The sequence below is a fragment of the Aedes albopictus genome, chromosome 1 (genome assembly GCF_035046485.1).
Source record: "Aedes albopictus strain Foshan chromosome 1, AalbF5, whole genome shotgun sequence".
NCBI classification, from domain to species: domain Eukaryota; kingdom Metazoa; phylum Arthropoda; class Insecta; order Diptera; family Culicidae; genus Aedes; species Aedes albopictus.
In genome coordinates this window covers 177,116,403-177,125,636 of record NC_085136.1, presented here as the reverse complement: position 1 = coordinate 177,125,636, position 9,234 = coordinate 177,116,403, and the positions used below count along the sequence as shown (strand labels likewise).

At 38.3% G+C, this 9,234-nt stretch overlaps 1 protein-coding gene and 1 long non-coding RNA gene across 8 annotated transcripts in view; one reads left to right on the top strand and one right to left on the bottom strand.

Annotated features, from left to right (window-relative positions):
• The window catches only part of LOC134285314 (glutathione hydrolase 1 proenzyme-like), a 768,131-nt gene that overhangs the window by 218,049 nt on the left and 540,848 nt on the right, over nt 1-9,234 (bottom strand). The window lies entirely within an intron of this gene.
• Nucleotides 2,126-5,102, top strand: LOC134285306 (uncharacterized). Its single transcript, XR_009996285.1, has 2 exons — nt 2,126-2,257; nt 2,558-5,102. It is a non-coding gene; the product is annotated as an uncharacterized LOC134285306 (long non-coding RNA).

Genomic DNA, 9,234 nt, shown 5'->3' with positions numbered 1-9,234 from the left:
TTTTCCGAACTATGCAAGCGGGGATTTTCGGCTTCCAGTCTCTATGTAATCATAAACGGATATTGGTTCAACACCTGACGTTTCGGTCACATATATTGTACCTTTTTCAAAGGATAGATACAATCCCTCCGTTTACTCGTCAGGTTATGTATGTTTTAAACATAGTCGCACGTCTTCACTTCAGTGGTTGAGTTCGTTGGTTGGCGCACTTTTTCAAATCGATCAGTATCGATCTGTTTTACCTCCTACGATCTACCTCTTGCCGGCGGCGTCACTTTCGCGCCAGATTTCGATTCTGGCGCGAAAGTGACGCCGCCGGCAAGAGGTAGATCGTAGGAGGTAAAACAGATCGATACTGATCGATTTGAAAAAGTGCGCCAACCAACGAACTCAACCACTGAAGTGAAGACGTGCGACTATGTTTAAAACATACATAACCTCACGAGTAAACGGAGGGATTGTATCTATCCTTTGAAAAAGGCACAATATATGTGACCGAAACGTCAGGTGTTGAACCAATATCCGTTTATGATTACATAGAGACTGGAAGCCGAAAATTCCCGCTTGCATAATACCAATCACAGTCGATCCCCTTACATTTTCCGAACTACAGGTCTTAGGACACCGCGCCACCTCCTGTCAAAATTTCATTTATAAAATCGACTCGTCAAAATGGACTTAATGTGCAAATGAACACTGGTATGACTACTTCAACAATTTCAACAGCGTAAGGTATGCACACAGCAAAATCTAGCCACCGCATTTTGGATAGAAATTTCTCTATTTTCAACGAATTGTGGCAATCTCTGGCGCAAATGAAAGCTTATTGTGTAAGGAATCGAAAAATATTTACTTCGGGATATATTTTGACATTGTGTTTAAAATAGAGTCAAGGGAACAAGAAGTCCTCGAAAAGTTTTTGCACAAACGTGCTGAAAATCTGACAATATACATTAAAGCGACCGTCCCCGCAGACCTAAGTTAGCTTTCAAGTATTCGGTTCTATACATCATTACAACCTGGAAAGGTTGCAGATCAACTTAAGAGCAAGAAAAAATCGAAGTTTGGCAAGAAATACATAGTTTGGTCAACAATATGAATTTGTGGTTTGAAAAGCCGAACTTTTAGAAATACATGTACAGCAAATCATCTTTTTCACTACGGGAAATGTCGGGAAAAATGGCTGGCACCCCTTATTCAAAAGCTTAGATATTGTGTATTGCTTTGAATTGATTTTTGTCCCCTGTTTTTAGCGGAGAATGCTTGCGTTTGTATGCAGAAAACTATGTAGAAATTGTACTGCATTTTTCCAAAAAACGTAAAATCTCATACACTACAAAACTCAACCCAATTGAAAAATATTGAGTAACCGTGAATTGGAACCTTCAAAAAATGTCAAGAACGACAGCTTTCATCGAAAAATAAGATTGATTTTGACACAAAGGTGGTAAAAATGTCTTGGCATGCGGTCGAAGGTACTGTGCAAAACTTTACGGAAGGACTCAAGCTCAAAACTCGAGATGACGGATATAACAAGTCAAATCAGCAATGTCTTGATGTTGATTTAAAGTAAATTAATGCTTTTTTACGATGAATTGCTTTTGGTTTGGGAACAAGTTGGAATGAATTATTACTGCTTGATTTTCTTTGGCCAGATTTTGCTGTGCGCATACCTTATGCACATACACGCTAACCTGAAACTACCCTTCGCCTGGGTCGATTCTACCCGGATTTTCATGTTGTTAGCAGTTGTCAAAATCCGGGTAACCCTGAGACGAGACCGGACAACTGGCTTCTTATTATTCTTCTCCTCTTCCAATATGTTTTCTGTTTATATTCATTTCGCTTCGTTCGTCGCTCGGGCCAGTGTTGCCAAAAGTTTTGTTTCGCTTTTTATTTCACATTTTTTACCTTGTACTGACTTTTCGAACCCTCTAAGCAGAAATCCCCTTTTTGAATGAGTGTAATCAGTTTCGTCCTTTTTAATTCCGCCCTATGTTGCTTATCCTTTGACAGATACGCGTATTTTGACTACCACTATCTTGAGTAAGATTACAAGTGGTAGTCGAAATACGCGTATCTGTCAAAGGATAAGCAACATAGGGCGGAATTAAAAGGTACGAAACTGATTACACTCATTCGAACATTTTTTACGTTAAATATCATTTTATAATTTTTCGGTACAGTGAGAGATAGGACAGATAGTATATAAATACGGAGATCCCATGAATGTCGTCACTTTTTTGGGGTGACAGAGGTGCTTTGGGGCCCATATAGCCGAGGCGGTAAACGCACGGGTATTCAGCATGACCATGCTGAGGGTGACGGGTTCGATTCCCGGTCGGTCCAGGATCTTTTCGTAAAGGAAATTTCCTTGACTTCCTTGGGCATAGAGTATCTTCGTGCCTGCCACACGATATACGCATGCAAAATGGTCATTGGCAGAGGAAGCTCTCAGTTAATAACTGTGGAAGTGCTCATAGAACACTAAGCTGAGAAGCAGGCTTTGTCCCAATGAGGACGTTACGCCAAGAAGAGAGAAGAGAGAGAGAGAGAGGTGCTTTGGAGAATACGGTAATGCGATTGAAAACAGATTCCGTTAACTGAAATATAGAGCTATGTTTCAATGTACTATCGCGCTATGAACGTACACATTTATTTTTTTTTAATAAAGAATTCTAGATTGAGTTTAAATAAGGCGCCGTACTTAAATTATGTAACGCTCTACGGGCTGGGGTCAAACATGGTCGTTTTAGCGTTACGTAATAAATAAATGCTGCCTCTTACGAAGGTAATATGATGGGAAAACATCCTTTTGCATATAAAACAAACCAAATGATCCATAAACAAATGCGCAACGATCCATAAAAAATATCATTCATGGGGTCTTGTAAGCAATTTTATTGCTCTTTTCGCATAATGTATGGATCGTATTGCACTTTTGTATGGATCATTACTGCTTTTTTAGGGATTTTCAGTTCAATTCTGTGGAACATGCAAATATATGTTATGGATCGTTTCGTATTTGTTTAAGGATCGTTTTTGTGGTTTTACTGGTACAAAAAAAGTGCTGCCTAATATGATCGATTCTGTCCTCTTCAAATTGAAGAGGCAAGTTCTTGTTATTTTTCTTGTGAAAATATCTTAAATTGATAATCTGAAATTTAACGGCATATTCATAAAATGAAATAAAAAAACTCATGTAAGCATAAATTCAACTCTTCCTCTGATTTTTTTCATCATTCATTACGATTGCAATTAAACCAATTTAGCGCGATGCTGCAATGAACTCAAAAGTTGTCAAACCACTGCATCTGGACAATACAAAGTTTACCGGAACAGCTAGTATTGAAAAAAGATACACATTTTTTTTCAAAATAATCAAGAACGTGTTGAAAAATAGTGCCGCAGCCATAACCTGAGTCATAACTGCATAGATTCGAAAAATCTAACCAGGTGTTTAATTTTTAACTGATGCTGACATTCATAGTTCGCCAGCAAGTTTCAGCTCGATTACTTAACTGAAAATAAAGTGACATTATGTCAAAGACGTCAAAGTTGACCGTTCCGTGTAAAACTTATCTTTTTCTGTTATATTTCTGATATCTTCACCATTCAAAATTTGTATACAATAACCCTTGTTTTGGATAGCCTTTTTTACTCAATAATAAGCATGAATAATGATGTTTTACTCTCTGAATGGAAAATAAAATGATATTGAAACCGACTCGATTGAAACAAATAAACAAACAAACAAACAAACGAACGCAAACGAACAAAACCCACGGCGTCTAAACAGCTGACGCCACACCTGCGGATGATGAGTATTTTTAATTGCTTTTGACAACACTGTCCACACGCGCTCGGATGCGGTCGGGTGGTGGTTTCAATTCTGTGCTTTTTTTATTGGCATAAAATCAACCAATCAGCAGCTGGTCCGTTTTGGCCCCATATCGAGCTACGGTATTGACCGGTCTCGTTTCAGGGGTAACCCGAAAACCCAGATTTCTTGAATCTGGGTACAGATCTGGGTAATTGGCACTTTGTCACTTTCCGGCTTGAGAATATGGCAGCGGTCAGGAGAACGCTGGAAATTATGGATGTTTCGACGACAAATATGAGGATAAATGACGGAAAAACAGTGAAAATCTTCTGGAGAACTGTTTTCCTGCATCAGGTAAGTAAACAGCACATGGGAATTGGGAACTTTTTATAAAAAATCTAAATTTGAAATAAATTAACAAAATCAAGGCCTCGGAGGAGCTGGGTACCGTGTAGTGCATAAATTAGTTGAGTTGCATATTGCCAACAGATGTGGCACAGCAACAATAATTCCCATCGTCAAGGTCTTGCCACGTGGGCAAAAGCACCCAAGTGCAATAGCCCATGCTGCAACCGCCAACGATGCTCTTTTCCCAAGCTCAATATTCCCAGGCTAAATGATTCTCAAATTTCACTTATCGACGGGTTGTCAACTGCAATATAATTTTAACGCATACCGATGTTACCATGCGCCTCCTATTTACCGATTCTCTCATTCTATCGATTTGTCTCTGTGAAACCAATTATGTAGCTTAGAATTAAGGCTCAATAGATTTCTTAGACTTGAATAAAATACATTCGTATCGCAACCACGGAGTTGAACACTTCGGATGACCTCCTCGATAACATAGTTAGTACATGGCTGACCGTGCAGGCTCAGTCCGCGAACGTTGGAAACTTCAGTTAAAGTTTGAAAAAGTGTTTGAGTGATTTCAAGACGAAGGAAGAACCGTAAATATCGCCCGAGTTCTATTATGAAGTGAAAGTGTATTGAAACATGGGGAATCAAAAATCCTCTCCAAAAGTTTCCCAAGAAGGAGATCATGATCTAACGATCAATAATACACAAGAAGTGCATACACACTTCTTTCTTAGCCATGAGCTAAAGCTGAACATTATTATTGGACTCCTGATTCTTCAATTAGTGCTAGCCCTCTACAAAATGCTAGTTAAACGTGAGAAGAGGCGTGCCACAAGAATCGCGGCGAAATCACTCGCCAACCTAAACGAAGTGAGCACGCAATAGACACTCAAGTGAGCACGAAGAAATTTAAGTTCCTGTTGGAGAAAAAGTGATCGGTTTAAAACAAAAAAAAAATAACAGATTTGATACAAGATCCAGCGACCCCAGTGACCCGAGTGAAATAACGAGACAACGGTCAACGACACAGTGCTACGTGGTGCACTGTACCAGGCTGAAACCCGAGATGCAGGTGTGAAGCAGGCAATACGGAGTCGATGACGTGTGCAACGGTACGAGCAGCACTGGAAGACCGGAGCAAGTGGTCCCCAAACGATCATCTGGACATCTTAAAGATAAGGTAACAAGAAGTTATAAAAAAAAACCTTAAATGGATCTTGATTCACTAGATTATAAAATTCAGGAAATAATTAAAGAGTTATCGAAAATACTAAATAATTTAAAGAAAGCTCCATTTAGAAATTATAAAAGGGCTACACTTTTACAAAATTTTTCCAATGCTACAACGCTTTATAAAGATTTAGAGTTGATACTAGTAAGTAGCGAAAAATAGATTCCTGATAATTTGCTTAACTTTTATATAAAAGGGTCTAGGTTAGAGTACAATGAAATAAAAGAATTGATTAAACTAAAACAAGAAACTAAAAAACTATATATCTATTGTAACTTCAGTGTTGGTGATAGTTTATTGTATCAAATTAAAGAAAGCTTGCAGAAAAATTGTGTCAATGCCTACCGTTGACATCAAATTGGGAACCTCGTATTAACCTACGACGGTTCCCCCGCACAATTAAATGCTTTCGTCGATGCTGTCGCGTTGTATTCCGACAACGTCGATGCAGAATTTCAAGCGGCAACAGCTGATCAGAAGGCTGCCGCGAAAGCCACAGTAGTACGTTTCGTAAAAACAAGGTTAATAGGACCAGCGCGCCAAGCAATTGGCGAGTTGAATGACTTACAACAGATCATCGCTGCAATTAAACTTCGCTGTGGAGCAAAAATTTCAGCGGACGGAGTTTTAGCCAAGCTTAAAGCTGCTAGGCAAACTTCTTCCACCGAAAATTTTTGCGAGACAGTGGAAAAACTAGCTGATGATTTACGATCGGCATACATTAATGAAAGCATTCCGGCAGATACTGCCGAAACAATGGCTACTAAGCGCGGTGTTGAAGCGCTAGCCACCGGAATAAAAAATCCTGAATCAAAATTAATTATGAAAGCAGGAACCTTCGGAAAAATTAGCGATGCAGTTCAAAAACTGCAAGAAAACTATAGTCAGGAGCCGTCAACGTCTCGACCACAAATTTTTCATGTAAGAGGACACCACATTGGTTATAGAGGTCGTGGCCGCGGTTTCAGTGGCCGAGGGAACCGACCTCGGGGTAGAAATTCTTTTCATAATGTCCGCTACAACGGCAATAGTAATTTTTCCAACAACTTCAGAACCAGTTCTAATGGCAATTGGCGTGGTGGATACAGCTATCAGCATTAACCACGCTACCAAGGACCACCTGGCCGTCACATTTTTTACAACAACTAGGGAAACTCCCAGGTCCCCCAACTTCAACCACAAATTGGGGGAACAGCAAACAACCAGCAAACGCATCAACAAATCCCTCCCCAGCAGTTAGCACAAATACTACATCACCAGTGAAACGTTTTTTCTCCATTAATCCATCATGTAGTAATTTTGTAGTCCTGAGATTAGATTTTCTTAAAACAGAATGCACCTTACTGGTGGATTCTGGAGCAGAAATATCTATTTTCAAGGCTAGCACACAAAAGTTGTGGGGAGTATAACTTTTGTTAATACTAATGACCAATGCTATATTTCTGGAATCATCGACCATTCAGTGTCTACATTAGGTACTGCTACAATAAATATTTTACTACCATGTCAAGGAAAACTGCAACATAAATTTCATATAGTTGATGGTCAATTACCGATTCTCACCGACGGAATACTCGGTAGAGTTTTTTTACGCAATTATTTCTGTTCAATTAATTATGACACCTGGATGCTAACAGGTAGATGCAAATCAGAATTTTTTGAAATCCCCATTCATGATGACATGGATGGTAATATTTTTCTTCCACCTCGATGCGAAGTGTTTAGACGCATAAATATAGGAGATACTCATAAAACCTTCCTAGTAAAATGCAATGAAATAGTCCCTGGAGTGTTTATCTCTAATTCTATAATCGATTCCAACAACCCATTTTTGAAATTTTTGAACACTATAAATGAAACAGTCAAAGTTAAACGAAATTTTTCTCGTTACTTATCCGATATTGAAAACTATGAAATTTTTTCTTTCAATAAATTACCAAGCGATGGTTCTAGGCATCAACATTTATTATCTGAGCTTAATTTGGAAAACACCCCACAAGATGTAAAATTAAATGTAATGAATTTGTGTAAGAAATATCAGGACATCTTTGCTTTGGAAACTGATAATCTTATATGTAACAATTTTTATAAACAGACAATAAACCTCACCGACAATTCACCGGTTTACATAAAAAATTACAGACTTCCTGAAATTCATCGCGAGGAATATAAAAGTTCAAGTTGATCAAATGTTGCAAGGAGATATTATACAGCCCTCAGTATCTGCTTACAACTCACCGATACTTGTTGTCCCTAAGAAATCTACAACAGACGATAAAAACTGGCGTCTCGTTATAGATTTTAGGCAACTGAATAAGAAAATTCTAGGAGATAAATTCCCGCTCCCTAGAATTGATGATATTTTAGATCAGTTAGGTAGAGCAAAATATTTCTCTACTCTAGATCTGATGTCCGGATTCCATCAAATTGAAATTGATGATGCTTCGAAACAATTTACAGCCTTCTCCACCGAAACAGGTCATTAGGGGCTGTTCATAAACCACGTAGACCAAAATTTGGCAATCTCAGACCCCCCCCCCTCCCCCCTCGTAGACTTTTATCCATACAAAAACTTTGAAATTTGTATGGAGCGTAGACTTTTGCCAGACCCCCCCCCCCCCAAAAAGTCTACGTGGTTTATGAACGGCCCCTTACGAATTTAAGAGACTTCCTTTTGGTCTCAATATATCACCTAACAGTTTCCAGCGAATGATGACCATAGCTTTGAGTGGTCTTCCCGCGGATTGTGCATTTTTATACATCGATGACATTATTGTCATCGGCTGTTCAATTAATCATCATTTACAAAATTTAGAACTTGTTTTTGAAAAGCTTCGTCAACGTAATTTGAAGCTTAACCCTGCCAAATGTCATTTCTTTTGTTCTGACGTGACTTATCTTGGTCACCATATTTCAAATGAAGGAATCAAGCCCGATAAATCAAAATTTTCAGCAATTAGTAATTTTCCCACACCTTAAAATGCAGACGATGTTCGACGATTCGTTGCATTTTGTAATTATTACAGACGTTTTAAACAATATTTTGCAGATTTAGCCCATCCCTTAAACAATTTATTGCGAAAAAATGTTAAGTTTGAATGGTCCGAAGATTGTAAAAATTCGTTTGAAATTTAATAAAACAAACTATTATCCCCTCAAATTTTGAAATTTCTTGATTTCAAAAAGCCTTTTATCTTAAGTACCGATGCATCTAAAATGGCATGTGGTGCTATGTTAACACAACCATATGGAGACACTTATTTACCAGTGGCATAGGCAAGTAAGTCCTTTACTAAAGGTGAACGAAATAAGTCCACCATAGAACAAGAACTAATTGCAATCCACTGGGCAATCACCCATTTTCGACCTTATCTATACGGAAGGAGGTTTACAGTCAAAACTGACCATCGACCTCTCGTATATCTATTCACAATGAAAAACCCTTCGTCAAGATTGACTAGAATAAGAGTTGATTTGGAAGAATTTGATTTCAACATTGAACACGTAGAAGGAAAGCTAAATGTCGGCGCCGATGCATTTTCACGTGTAATTGTTGATTCAGATAAACTAAAAACGATCTCTGTTTTACCGATACAGAGGTCTATGACAAGAAGTAAACCAAACAATGTCACTCAAATCGGTAGCCCAAAAACTGATCAACTTAGAGCATACGATTCAATGAATAACATTGATGCGTTTGATCTTCCCAAATTAATAACCGAAATTGATGAGATACAGATAACGGTGTCAATAAAAATATATGATAAAAAAATTGAAAAAGAATCTTGCTCAAGCGCAATTTTCTGCAATGATGTGCACA